This window comes from Mobula hypostoma, chromosome X2 (assembly GCF_963921235.1).
Source record: "Mobula hypostoma chromosome X2, sMobHyp1.1, whole genome shotgun sequence".
NCBI classification, from domain to species: Eukaryota; Metazoa; Chordata; class Chondrichthyes; order Myliobatiformes; family Myliobatidae; genus Mobula; species Mobula hypostoma.
Window position 1 is genome coordinate 9,225,994 of NC_086129.1, and position 12,287 is coordinate 9,238,280.

The following is a 12,287-nucleotide window of genomic DNA, read 5'->3' on the forward strand; positions in this document are numbered from 1 at the left end:
AATGAGATCACCCCTCACCTTCTAAATTCCAGCGAGTACAGACACAGAGCCATCAAATGTTCCTCATATGACAACCCTTTCATTCCTGGAATCATCCTTGTGAACTTTCTCTGAACCCCCTGCAATGTCAGCACATCTGTTCTTAGATGATGAGCCCAAATCTATTCACAATACTCAAGGTGAGGCCTCACCAGTGCCTTATAAAGCCTCGGTATCACATCCCTGCTCTTGTATTCCAGACTTCTTGAAAGGAATGCTAACATTGCATCTGCCTTCCTCACCACCAGCTCTACCAGCAAGGTGTTCTGTACAAGGTCCCTTTGCATCTGAAATTCCTGGATTTTCTCCCTGTCTAGAAAATAGTCTGCACATTTATTTCTACTACCAAAGTGCGTGACCATGCATTTTCAAGCATTGTATTTCATTTGCCACTTTCTTACCCATTCTCCTAATCTGTTTAAGTCCTTCTGCAGCTTCCCCGTTTGCTCAACATTACCTGCCTTTCCACCAACCTTGGTATCATCTGCAAACTTGGCAAGAAAGCCATCTATTCCATCGTATAAATCATTGATATACAGCATAAAAAGAAACAGTCCCAACACCAACAACTGCAGAACACCACTAGTCACTGGCAGCCAACTAGAAAAAGATTCTTTTATTCCCACTCACTGCCTCCTACCAATCAGCCAATGTTCTAACCACATTAGTAACTTTCCTGTAATACCATGGGCTCTTAACTTGGTAAGCAGCCTAGTTTTCTCCATCTTGCGCACTAACCTACAATGTACTCAGGACATCTTTAGGCAGTGGTGTCTCAGAAATGCAGCGTCCATTATTAAGGACCTCCAGCACCCAGGGCATATCCTTTTCTCACTGTTACCATCAGGTAGGAGGTACAGAAGCCTGAAGGCACACACTCAGCGATTCAGGAACAGCTTCTTCCCCTCTGCCATCCGATTCCTAAATGGACATTGAATCTTTGGACACTGTCTCGCTTTTTTTAATATACAGTATTTCTGTTTATGCATATTTTTCAAATGTATTCAATATATGTAACTAATTTACTTGTTTATTGTTATGTTTTATTTTATTTATTAATTTTTTCTTGGCTAGATTATGTATTGCATTGAACTGCTGCTGCTAAGTTAATAAATTTCACAACACCTGCCGGTGATAGTAAACCTGATTCAGATTTTGACCTTGTCAAAGGGCTTTTGAAAGTTGAAATATACAACATCCACTGCATCCCCTTTACCTATCCTACTTGTAATCTCCTCAAAGAGTTCCAGCAGGTTCACCAGGCAGGATTTTCCCTGAAGGAAACCATGCTGACTTTGTCCTATCTTGTCCTGTGTCACCAAGTACTCCATCACCTCATCCTTAACAATTGACTACAACATCTTCCCAACCAGTCAGGCTAACTGGTCTATAATTTCCTCTCTGCTGCCTTCCTCCTTTCTTCAAGAGTGGAGTGACATTTGCAATTTTCCAGTCCTCTGGCACCATGTCAGAGTCCAATGATTTTTGAAGATTATTACTAATGCCTCCACAATCTCTACCACTACCCCTTTCAGAATGCTTGGGTGCAGTTCATCTGGTCCGGGTGTTTTATGTAACTTTAGGTCTTCCAGCTTTTTGAACACCTGCTCCTTTGTAATAGTAACTGCACTCGCTTCTCTTCCGTCACACTCATCAACATCTGGCATACTGCTCATGTCTTCCACAGTGAAGACTGATGCAAAATATTCTTTAGTTCATCTGCCATCTCCTTGTCCCCTGCTATTATTTCACCATCCTAATTTTCTAGCAGTCTGATATCCACCCTCATATCTCTTTTAGTTTTTTCCATATTTGAAGAAGTTTTCACTATGCACTTTGATATTGTTTAATAGCTTGCCCTTCCCTTCTAATGATTCTAGTTGCTCTCTGTAGGGTTTTAAAAGCAGCCTCATATATCGCACCTTGTTAAAGGCTTTCTGAAAATCCAAGTACAAGCTATCCACTGATTCTCCTTTGACTATATTGCTTCTTATCTCCTCAAAGAATTCCAACGTATTTGAGACGCAAGATTTTTCCTTTTGGAAACCATGCTGACTTTGGCCTACCATGTGCCTCCTAATACGCTAAGACTTCATCCTTAACAATTGACTGCAACATCTTTCCAACCACTGAGGTTAGACTAACTGGTCTATGATTTCCTTTCTTCTGCCTCCCTCCCTTTTTCAAATTTCTAAGTTCAAAGTTAATATATGTTCTTTGATAATAAATGTTGCTGTATATGACTCTGAGATTTATTTTCCTGTGGGCATACTCAATAAATCCAATAACCATAATAGAATCAATGAAAGACCGCACCAACTGGGCGTAACCAGTGTGCAAATCAATGCAAACAGTACCAACCAGTGTGCAAACGACAACAAGCTGTACAAATACAAAATGAAAGAAATAATAATAATTCTCCTTCACAAATTTTAATAGTTAATGATATGTAGGATTTGTTGCTCAAAGGAAATTTAATATCAAAATGGATATGTCACCATATACAATCCTGAGATTCATTTCTTGCAGGCATTCACAGTAAATACAAAGAGACAAAAATAATATTATTGATGATAGTAACTCAGAGTTGGAGACCTCTTCCCAGAAACAGGAAGATTTCTTGTGATAATACAAGACCAGGTAGTTAACACAAAAAAACTATCAAATATATATTCATCAACACATTCAAAGCAATAAATGCAGAAAATGCCAAGTAAAACCAGAAACAATCAAATGCATTACAGGATCCTGTAGCAGTTTAACACAATCTGATTACTTACATAGGCACAATCAAGTGGCAAGCATCATTCACCAAAACCTTGCTTTAAAATACAAACTCATAAAAGACACCAAACCTTACTATAAAGACCAGCCTGATACAGTTTTAGAGTTAGACCAATCAGTTATTACAGATAGGGCAATCCATAATAACCATCCAGATATAATAATACAGGATAACGAAGCAAGAACAACTTACTTGCAACACACTCAAATGCTGGAGGAACTTAGCATTTTGTGTGTATTGCTCGGATTTCTATCATCTGCAGATTTTTTCATCTTGGCACAACTTAATAGATGTAGATATTCCAAGCACACATAACATGCAGAATCAGTATGTGAGAAAGACCAGAAATATGCTGAATTAAAGCAGGAAATTGAAAAACAATGGGATATAAACAAGGTATACATTGTCCCGATAGTATTATCTACAGCTGGCATTATCTCAAAGTCACTACACGACCGAATTAAACAGTTAGGGCTACACAGCAATATTTATGTAAATCTCCAGAACAGACTGAAAATTCAGAGCAATTGAGAAATGAGTGTGCTTGGCTATGCCTGTACCTCAGGTTTTACCAGCTTGTGCTGAAAAAAAACAGTACAGTAATAATAATAAATAAGCAATAAATATCGAAAACATGAGATGAAGAATCTTTGAAAGTGAGTCCATAGGTTGTCGGAACATTTTAGTGATGGAGTAAGTGAAGTTATACCCTTTGGTTCAAGAGCCTACTGGTTGAGGGGTAATACCTGTTTCGGAACATGGTGGTGTGAATCCTGAGGTTCTGTACCTTCTTCCTATGGCAGCAGTGAGAAGAGAGCATGACCCAAGTGATGGATGCTGATTTCCTGTGGAAATGCTCCATGTAGATGTACTCATCTGTGGGAAGGGCTTTACCCATGATGAGTGGACTGACATTTTCAATTTTCCTGTCTTCCAGAACCGTGCCAGAATCTAGTGATTCTTGAAAGGTCATTACTAAAGCCTCCATAATCTCTCCAGCTACCTCTTCCAGAATCCTGTGGTGTAGTCCATCTGGTCCAGATGACTTATCTACCTTCAGACCTTTCAGTAACATTTTCCAGTGGGACCATAATGTCCAAGGATACTCATTGTATCGAAGGAATAGGTAGAAAGGCAGAGGGTAAAAATGAAAGTAAATTATTGGAAAGAGGTGACATAGGGTTGGAAGGTGTTGAATCATTGTGGATAGAGGTAAGGAACTGCAAGGATAAAAAGACCCTGATGAGAGTTGTATACAGATGCCCAAACAGTAGCAAGGATGTGTTTTACAAATTATAATGGGAGATAGAACAGGCTTACGAAAAGGGTAACGTTACAATAATCATGGGGGATTTCAATATGCAGGTAGATTAGGAAAATTAGGTTGGTGCTGGATCCCAAGAGGTAAAATTTATAGAATACCTACAAGACAGCTTTTTAGAGCAGCTCGTGGTTGAGCCCACTAGAGGATCAGCTATTCTGCATTGGGGGATGTGCAATGAACCAGAATTAATTAGAGAGCTTAAGGCAAAAGAACCCTTGAGTGGAAAAGAACACTGGCAGGGATAACGGCAGAGCTGCAATGGCTGGAATTTCTAGAAGCAATTTGGAAAGCGCAGGATATACACGTGCCAAGGAGGAAGAAGTATTTAAAAGGAAAGATGACACAACTGTGGCTAACAAGAGAAGTCAAAGCCAAATAAAAGCCAAAGAGAGGGCATACAATAGAGTGAAATTTAGTGGGAAGTTAGAGGATTGGGAAACTTTTTAAAAAACAGAAGGCAACTAAAAACGTCATTAAGAAGGTAAAGATGGAATACGAAAGTAAACTAGCCAATAATATTAAAGAGGATACCAAAAGTTTCTTCAGATAGATAAAGTGTAAAAGAGAGGTGAGAGTAGATATCAGACCGCTGGAAAATGTTGCTGGAGAGGTAGTAATGGGGAACAAAGAAATGGCCAATGAACTGAATAAGTATTTTGCATCAGTCTTCACTGTGTAAGACACTAACTGCATGATGGAAGTTCCAGGTATCAGGGGGCATGAAGTGTGTGAAGTTACCAGAACTCGAGAGAAGGTTCTTGGGATACTGAAAGGTTGGAATGGTGTACACCGTAGGGCTCTGAAAGAGGTGGCTGAAGAGATTGTGGAGGCATTGGTAATGATCTTTCAAGAATCATTAGACTCTGGAATGATTCCAGAAGACTGGAAAATTCCAATATCACGCCACTCTTCAAGAAGGAAGAGCAGCAGAAGAAAGGAAACTATAGGCCGGTAAGTCAGACCTCAGTGGTTGGGAAGATATTGGAGTCGATTACTAAGGATGAGGACTCAGGGTACTTGGAGGCACGTGATAAAATAGGCCATAGTCAGCATGGTTCCCTCAAGGGAAACCTTGCTTGACAAGTCTGTTGGATGTCTTTAAAGAAATAACAAGCAGGATAGACAAAGGAGAATTGGTTGATGTTGTGTTCTTGGATTTTCAGAAGACTGTTGACAAGTTGCCACAAATGAGGCTGCTTAACAAGCCTAAAGAAGAAGAAAAAAAGTTCCAGCATGGATAAAGCGGTGGCTGATTGGCAGGAGGCAAACTGTGGGAATAAAGGGAGCCTTTTCTGGTTGGCTGCCGGTAACGAATAGTGTTCCTTAGGGGTTTGTGTTGGAACCAATTCTTTTAACTTTATATGCCAATGATTTGGATGATGGATTTGATGGCTTTGCTGCAAAGTTTGCAGACGATATGAAGATAGGTGGAGGGGCAGGTAGTTTTGAGGAAGCAGAGAAGCTACAGAAAAACTTCGACAGATTCAGAGAATGAGCAAAGAAATGGCAGATGGAATACAGTGCTGGGAAGTGAATGGTCATGCATTTTTGTGAAAGAATTGAAAGGGTTGACTATTTTCTAAACAGTGAAATTTCCCCTGAGTATTCTGTCAATTTGCCAAATGTTATCTTTCTTCAAATCAAATTTTCTATGCCCTCGTAAAGATACTAAAACTTGCACTCAGTGGCCACTTTAACTTTTACCTCTCATACCTGATAAACAAGCCACTGAGTGGATGTTCGTGGTTTTCTGCTGCTGTAGCGCATCCACTTCAAGTTCAATGCTCACTGGACATTGCTTTTGTTTTTCACACCATTCCCTGTAAACTCTGGGGCTTGTTGTGTGTGCATGAAAATCCCAGGAGATCACCTGTTTGTGAGGTACTCAAGCCACCCCCGTCTGGCACCAACAATCACCAACAGTCAAAGTCACTTAGATGATATTTCTTCCCCATTCTGTTGTTTGGTCTGAACAACAACTGAACCTCTTGACCATGTCTGCATGCTTTTGTGTATTATGTTGCTCCCATGTGATTGGCTGATTAGATATTTGCATTAATGAGCAGATGTGCAGGTGTACCCAATAAAGTGGCCTCCAACTATATTTTATGTTATCCTTGCACAGCAGTTCAGTCTTATGAGGGCCTCTCAGCACTGAGAACCTGTATGGTAAAGTGGTATACTGGTCATTGCTCAAAGTGGAATAAATATTGAAATTTGTGTTTATTAAAAGCCTTCAATATTTTTAAACTAGGAAAATATAGATAAATAAGTGGGAATAAGTTATCAACAATTATGTACTTATGTAGGAGGGAAAGGTTAGTTTGATCTGAGAGGGCATAATTTTAAGGTACATGTAATTGGAGGAAAGTATGGGGTGCTGTCCGCAGAAAGTGATTGGTGCATCAATTGCACTAGAAGGGCTGGTAGTAGAGCAGATACATCTGGGATGTTTAAGATAAGGATAAAGATGAGCTTTATTGGTCACATGTATATTGAAATATACAGTAAAGTGAATTATTTGCGTCAACAACCAACACCATCATCTTCATTTTCTGCCATCTCGTATGATGTGTGTGATTTTGGTTTTTGACCATGATTGTTCTTGGCAAATTTCTCTGCAGAAGAAGTTTGCCATTGCCTCCTTCTGGGCAGTATCTTTACACGATAGGTGACCCCAGCCATTATCAATACACTTCAGAGATTGTCTGCCTGGCATCAGTGATCACATAACCAGGAGCTGTGATATGCTCATACGACCATCCATCTAAAAGCTGGTGGTGGCTAAGCAAGTGATACACCTTGACAAAGGGTGACCTGCAGGATTGTGGAGGGAAGGAGTGCCTTTGGTAGGGATGTATCTCCACCCTACCATCCAACACTTCTCAGATATGTGCTGCGAGCAGCTTGCAATTGTTGCCATGTTTCTAGCACCAACAGTACAATGCTCACAACTTTATAACTTTTACTATAGATTGGCACACTGATGATGGAAAACAAGAGGGCTAAGCTGAGGGAAGCATAAGATTGATCTCAGAGCAGGTATAAAGTTCAGCACAACATTGTGGGCCAAAGGGCCTGTACTGTGCTCTACTGTTCTGTGTTATATGTTGGAACATTTAAAAAATGTAAACTTCTAAATGGATAAATATGAATTTTTAACAATGAACTATCAAGTCCACTACCCAAAATTCATTATCTCAATTTAACACTTTTTCAAAATTTATTGAATTTAAAAATTATATAATGGACTCAGACATCCCTCTTCACCCAAATCTTTTGGAGCTTTACTCATTATGGTCAGGGAGTAGGCAGTTGAAATGTTTGTGTATTGACTAGATGGGCCAAAAGACCTGTTTCTGTGCTGTAGTTTTCTATGACTCTATAATAAGGTTAATTTTATTCATTGTTTCATGTGTCATAATACACTATGAAACTATTAAGTTATAATAATGCTTTGATATTTTATTAATCTGCCTTTGCAGAAATGCAGATGCAAAGTGAAGAAAAAGCCAGCAGTGAAGAGGTTAATCTAAATGCTTTGTAACTTGACACTTCTAATAAATGATCACGATTTTACAGAGAACAGCTTTTTCACCATTAAGGATTGTAAAGATTAGGAGACCCATTGAGCCTACATTCCCTTATTCATCTAGAAATACCTATATTTCTCTGTTCATAGTACACAATTTTCTTCAAACAACTCCAAGTCTTTGGCCTTTACCATTCCAGTGAGAAGTTCACACAAAGTATTAATCAACCTATCCATGAAGAATAATTTTTTGACGTCAATTCTAAATTAGCCATTCATCTGTTCGAACTTGTGGCCTCTATTGCCTATTAACAAGACTTGAATAGTATTGAATAAATGGGGATAAATGTGGCAATGTGCAATGTGATGATTACTGAGAGTGAGATAAAGACCGCTGCATTATTGGTGGCTGTTCTAATGATACTGTGATCCATAGAGGTGAACATTCAGAAAGGTACCTGTCAGCTCTCTCCACTCTCTGAATTATGAATCTAAAAATATTCCAAGTTTCAATACATATATTCTGAATTCAAAATTTCTGATGACCTTTTAACCTGAAAACTATTTGTTGCTTTGTGCTATTAACATAAATCAACCTTTTAGGAAATGGATTGAGCTAACAACTCACATAATGTGTAGAAAAGCCTTTCAGCTGCTTCTCACAGTCAGGCAGCAACACGATAACTGTAATGTACTGAGGCACAATGGGACTGTGGTGAAGCAGAGAAGACATTTGTCTTTTCGAGTTGTGGGTGTAATTCTAGAGATAATCTGTACAGGATCTGGTATTCTTGTGCTTCACATTTTAGACCAGAAGACCATCAGACATAGAAGCGGAATTAGGCAATTCAGCCCATCAAGTCTGCTCTGTCATTCTATCATTCTATCATTTTTGATTTATTATCCCTTTCAACACCAATCTCCTGCCTTCTTCCCTCACCTTTGGTGACCTGACTAATCAAGAACCTATCAACCTCCACGTTAAATTTACCTAATGACTTGGCCTTCATAGCCATCTGTGGCAATGAATTGAGACATTTCCTTATATGGAAGACAACGAAATTTCAGGCAGACCCAATGTACATTGGTCATTGAGTTGATGGCATTCCAGTTGTCTCAAAGCACGTCCCTGGAAACAACTCTAAGAACACAGTTTTACCTCACAGAACTGCTGAGGACAATAACTACCCCATCCTTCTCGGAGAATACACATTCCTAAAGAGATGGATGTCCATTCCATGCACACCATTGAGAACAGCATGCAGAGGCATTGAGACTCTGACTGTACATGAAGGAGTTTCCCTGCTGCCTGTTTGCAAATTCTGGTAATGAAGCATTTGGCCAAATAATGTCCATGATGTGCTTAGGGAACCACCTGGCACAACGCACCATCTTCTTTTCCCACAGAAGCTCAAGGACATTTCATGCCTGATTGTTGGCAGGAACTGGCACTGTCAAGTGTTACACTAACCACTGTGCTACCACGCTGCCCTGTTGCTGGCTTTCTCTGGTCTGACCTGACCAGGCAAGTGGCAATCCCCAATGGGCAAAAGGTGACACGGTAGCATTGTGGTTAGGGTAATGCTTTACAGCACCGGTTCAATGCCCACTGCAGTCTGTAAAGCAGGAGTTCCCAACCTGGGGTCTAAAGACCCCTCAATTAATGGCGGGGGTCCATGCCATTAAAAAGGTTGGGAATCCCTGCTGTAAAGAGTTTGTACATTCTCCCCATGACCGCATGAGTTATTCAGGGTGTTCCAGTTTCCTTCCACATTCCAATCATGAACGGTTTACGGTTTAGGGTTAATTGGACATCCAATGTTGGTTCTGGAAACACGGCAACAGTTGCAGACTGCCCCAGCACAATCCTCACTGATTTGTTTTGATGCAGTTCACTGTATGTTTTGGTGTTTCAATGTGCAAGTGACAAATAAGGATAATCCCTACCTCCTATCTCTAAACAAGTCTAATTAGGATGCACTATATTGTTTAATAAAACCTTCCAAGAGGACCACAACCTTGTTGTGGTTTGGAGGCTTGCATGCCTCAATGCCCTGGAGAGCTATGCTGGCTGGAGTCAGGCCTTTATGCTTTGGTGAGGTCACACATGTCAAAGGGTAGAGGCCAAACTGAGAGTCCACCAGTCCTGTAGGTTTGGTGGTTCCGCTCAGGGCTAACAACCCTGACTGGTAAAACATAACTGTTACAGAAACAGCAGTGAAGAATCCTTCTACATCTGAGTGTGACAGTATTCCTGAGTCTCCACCCAGGACTTGCATGACTGACAGTAGTGAAACCCGAGAGCAAGCTACTGATATGATGGAGGAAGCCCTGAACACCACCAGAGATAGGGGACCTTCATTGCTGCCAGTGGCGCAATTGCCAGTAAGTAAAACCTGTCTCTCCTCACCACAGTTCACTTGTGTGGTGGGATAACGAGGTAGTTTGTTAAGATTAATTGTTAAAGTTTCCAGTTGACATGGTTTAGTTACTTAAGTAACATTCCACTTTTAAACCTGTTTACAACATCAGTTCTTGTTTATTTTCTCTCACAGTCAGATTTTAAGCACTTATCCAATAATGATTCAAGTGTCAGCTGTCAACCTGAGAGCTTTTTATTAAATCGGAGACAATTATCCCTGTAACCTCATGATCATGGGGATTGCTGGGCTTCTATTAGTTTGCAAAGTGGCTGCTATCACAACACTTAGTACTATAAATGACTGAAAATGGGTTTTCAAAAAGGATCATAAATGTATTTTGAAAGTTTATAAGTGTCATCAGGCTAGCATAGGATTGTAGGGGCTCTTGCTCAGAGGATCATATGAACTCTTCTGACCACATTCATTTTTACAGGTCTGACTAAATAAACAACGACTGCTTCTCTCTCAACAGATACCACCTGTTTCTCTGAGCATATAGAGCAATTTTTGTTTTAATTGCAGATTTCCATCATCTGCAGGGTTCAAAGTACATTTATTAAAGTATCTACACTCAGTGCCCACTTTATTAAGTACCTCCCAATAAAGTGGCTACTGAGAGCATGTTCATGGTCTTCTGCTGCTGTAGCCCATCCTCTTTGAGATGCGATGTGTTGTGCATTCAGAGATGCTCTTTTGCACATCACTGTTGTAACACATGGTTATTCAAGTTGCTGTGGCCTTCCTTTCAGCTTGAACCAGTCTGGCTGTTCTCCTCTGACCTCTCTCAGTAACAAGGCATTTTTGCCCACTGAACTGCTACTCACTGGATGTTTTTTTTTTCGTCTTTCACACCATTCTCTATAAATTCTAGAGACTCGTGTGTGAAAGTCCCAGGAGATCAGCAGTTGCTCAGATACTCAAGCTACCCTGTCTGGCACCAACAATCATTTCATGGTCAAAGTCACTTGGAATATATTTCTTCCCCATTCTGATGTTTGGTCTGAACAACAACTGAACCTCTTGATCATGTCTGCATGCTTTTATGAATTGAGTTGCTGCCACATGATTGGCTGATCAGATATTTGCACTAATAAGCAGGTGTACAGGTGTACCTAATGAAGTGGTCACTGGATGCATGTTACCGTGCATCTCCTTGAGATTCATTTTCTTGCAGAAAAAAATAAGGAAATACAATAGGATCAATGAAAAACAATGCCTGACAAACAGCCAATGCGCAAAAGATGATTGTGTGCAAACAAATAAATAAATAATACTGAGAATCTGAGTTGTAGAGTCCTTGATAGTGAGTCCAATGTTGTGGAATCAAGTCAGAGTTGGGGTGAGGGAATTTATCCATTCTGGTTCAGCAGCCTAATGGTTGCAGGGTAATAAATGATTTTGCTTTTGACTTAGCCAAGTCAATAGAGAAATTTTACTGAAAATGCAAATTGATATGGATTGATCCCACAACTAAAAAGAAGACATGTTGCAACAGATAAGAACCTTTGATGAAGATCCGAGCTCTCTCTGCTGGTTAATAATCAATTTTAATTGATCAAGTCACTCCAAGATGGATGGGAATTGAAGGAGAATTTTGTCAGCTATCTGATGAATTGTTTATTGAATCAGGCTGCAAATATTATTTGTTCTAATGTAAAATCAGGTGAGATCACCTCTCTGTGCATCAACTGTCTGTCTGTAATTGACTGAACAGAATCTCCATGGTGGTGATTGCAGAAGGGTTAAGAACACATTTCCTCAGCCCCACAGTACACCACACTTCATGGACTATTTCCAGCCTGTTACCATTACACACACACACACACACCAGCCTGTATGGAAATGAATAAAGAGCTGATATTTTGGGCTCTAATGCAACATACGCACATTGTGTGTGTTGCTTTGGATTCCCAGCATCTGCAGAATCTCTGTAGCAGCATGTTCATAACCGCACAGTCATATTGTCCTCACCTCGTTATTTTAGTTTAATTTAAATGCCAGCAGTAGACAAATACAGTGAGGTGGAGGATTAATGCCAAAATCCTGGAGAGATTAATTTTTAATGTGATCATTCGAGTCAAGTATGATATTGGTGGGTCCTCTTCCCTTAATGGAGAACACCTGCTCCTGACTTTGTTCAACATAAAGAGCTAAATGCACAAGTAGCCGCTAGATGGTCCTTGA